The sequence below is a fragment of the Oxyura jamaicensis genome, assembly GCF_011077185.1.
Source record: "Oxyura jamaicensis isolate SHBP4307 breed ruddy duck chromosome 28 unlocalized genomic scaffold, BPBGC_Ojam_1.0 oxy28_random_OJ168, whole genome shotgun sequence".
In the NCBI taxonomy this organism is placed as follows: Eukaryota; Metazoa; Chordata; class Aves; order Anseriformes; family Anatidae; genus Oxyura; species Oxyura jamaicensis.
Genome location: NW_023304840.1, coordinates 93,148 through 96,129, shown reverse-complemented (window position 1 = coordinate 96,129; position 2,982 = coordinate 93,148).

Here is a 2,982-nt window from a genome sequence, read left to right as displayed (position 1 = left end):
CCCCCCCCCCCCCCCCCCCCGGGACGTCCCCGTCCCGCCGCCCCCCGCCCGCTCTCACCATGCTGGGGTCAGCGCAAAGGCGGCCGCAGGAAGCCCCCCCCTCCCCTCCACCGCCTCTCCCCCGCTGGCCAATCCGCTGCTGCGCTGGTAATGATAGGCAGCTCGTTGTCCAATGAAAAGGCACAATCGGGCGGGGGCGGGCGCTGCGGCGGCGCCTGGTTCCGCGGGCGCTGCCTCCTGGGAGCTGCTGGCCCCGAGGAGCCGCGGGTTCGAATCCAGCCGCGTGTACGGGGGGGGGGGGGGGGGTTCCTGGGTGTATCCGTGCTCCCTTGCACGCCTCTACATCCGCTCCGGTGTGTATTTGCACCCGATGCTCTGAGTTGCCCATCCCAGCGCTTGGCCCCTGGGTGCTGAGGTTTGGGTTTTTGGGGTGCGGCTCCGGCCCCGTGGCCCCTTCGGCCTCCTCCGCCCTGGAGCTGGGACCTCGCCCTCCCCGGAGCACACCGCGAGCATCTCACCTGCATCCTGCCCGAATCTTCCGTGCGAGAGAACTCGGCGCCTCGAGCTCGTTTACGTCCCATTGCTGCCCGCTGCGTGCCGCGGGGGGGGGGGGGACAGAGGTGGGCGATGGCACCTTGGAGAAGGGGTCTCTGCCCCTCAGACTGCCCCGTGCGGAGCTCCGCGGACCACAGGAGAGATTCGGGGCCCAAAATGCTTCCAGCACCCGTGGCACAGCAGGGGCCGCGTGTGTTTCACCCGCCCTCGGGAGCATTTCGTGCTGGGACAGCCCTGCCGTGCCGGCAGCACCCGCTCGCCCCCACCGGGAGGGGGGTCCCAGGGTGCCGGTGGGTGCCCCTGGTCCAGGCAGGGTGCTGAGGGCCCCGAGGGGTTGCCATGGTTATTGGAGCTCCCGGGCGACGGGATGCGCTTCCCGCTAGATGTCGCTTCCGCCCGTGCCCCGAGCATCCCTGGTGGGTTGGGGTACTGGGGAGGGGGCAGCAGCATCCCCCCACCCCCCTCCCAAAAAAAAAACACCCCCAGGACAGCCTGAGCACGCAGCCCCCGGTGTGCCCCCATTGCCTGGAGCCGAGCATCCCCTTCACCGACGGGCAGAACTCGTGGGCCAAAAAGCCCCCAGCACCCAGATCCCGGCTGCTGGGTGCCCTCAGCACCTTCGCTGGCTGGGCACCACCAGGGTCCTGACCCCCTCCAAGGTCCCCCCGGACCTCGTGGGGGCTGCACAAACCCCGGTGTCAGCGCCTCCCTGGAACGAATGCGGGGGCCCCGGGAGCCTCGCAGCCCCCACAGCGTCTCCTTTCAGCTCCGGGCAGACACACACACACACAAAAAAAGGAGGGAAAGGCGAAAGATGGATGCTCGGAGCACCCCAGCCCCGCCGCCCTGCTCCGGGACACAAAAGCCCCTTTGAGGACTGATTTTACACCGCTCCCTCCTCCTGCCGGGATGCCCGAATTAGCATCAGCAATAGGAGCTGCCTCCACCACGGGCGGTGCTCGGTGCAGCTGGGAAGCCACCAAATTTTCGGTGTCCACAACCCCGCGCGCAGCGAGGGGGTGCCAGGCCCAGCAATGTCCCCATGGGTCCCGGGGGGGACGTTTCCTTGCGGGCAAGGCTGGGGCTCGGCATCCCCTGTGCCCACCCCGATGGCATCGGGGCATCCAAGTTCCCACGTGTCCTATGGCCAGGAACCCCCTGGGTGCTGGGGACCCCGTGGGTGCTGGGGACCCTCTTGGGGACTTTCCACACTGGGGCAGCTGGAGGGGCCGCCGGCAGCCGTCCCGTTCCCCCTGCCGAAGTTTTTCCATTTCGCACAAAGGCGGCGGGGCTGCGGCGGGCATTGTCCGGGCTGCATTGCATTACCCAGGGCTCCCGGAGAAATCACTTGTATTTCACGCTCCATTGAGCAGCTGCCTGTATATATTTTCTGTGTTGCACTTTTAGCATGACAAAGGGAGAGGGCCTGTGAACTCCTTGCTCTTCAGACCTCTCCGACACGTCCCCCCGAGCGGAGCCCCCCTCGGTTAGCATAACAAACTGCCACGCTCCCTCGGACGTGCTCCGGCTCTCCCCCCCCCCCTACCCCCCCGGCCCCTCCTGGGGTAATTTAATGTATAGCTCAATATTTGGGCGTCTGGGATGCTGGCGCTGGGCGGGCGAGCGCGTGTTGGGGAGGCAGGCAGGATTTCGGCGAGGGCGTCCTTCCGCTGCGTCCGCCTGGCCCCGTGCTGAATTTCGATGGTCGACAAAGTTTAAAGGGTGTTGGGGGGCTCCCTTGGGGGACACGGAGACCCCCACGGCCCCCGGCAGGACCCAGGAGTGGGTCTGGAGTTTGGGTGTCCCAACGCCGAGTGAGAAAGCGGAGACACGAACCTGAGCTGAGCGTGTGCTCCTGGTTCCGGAGCTGCAGGGGTTGGGTTTGCAGGCTCTGGGGTAAGGCAGGAGCTTGGAATGGGATTTAAAGGCAGGGAAAAGGGAGCTGTGGAGATGGAGCGGGTCTTGGGACCGGTGGCACGAGCTGGGGCTGCTCCCACCACTTAGTGCAGTGGGTGCTGGCGGTCAGAGCGCTTGGTGCTCCCCGTTTGCACACTGTGCCCCCCAACAGGACCCCAACGGTGCCAGCTTTGTTGTGGCCAGGCTTTGGTGAAGCAGAGCCAGACCCCGCTCCCAGGTTTGGGTTGTGGAAGAGGAGAGGAGGAGCGAGCACAGGAGAGGCGAGAGGTGCCGGTCCCTGCTACGCCTGGTGCCGTGCCGCCGGTGGCTGCTCCCGTCGGGGGTGGCTGGGCACAAAGCGGGGCTCGTGCAGGGACGGCCGGGCTGCTGCTGCCTCCTGCCAGCCCCACAAGGCTGGGACACCCCCAGTCTAGGGCCAGGACCCCCCCAGGGTGGGATTTGGGATGTTCTGCGAGAAAAACTCTGCTCAGACGTAAGCAACGTGAGGGAGACCAGCTTGTGACACTGCTG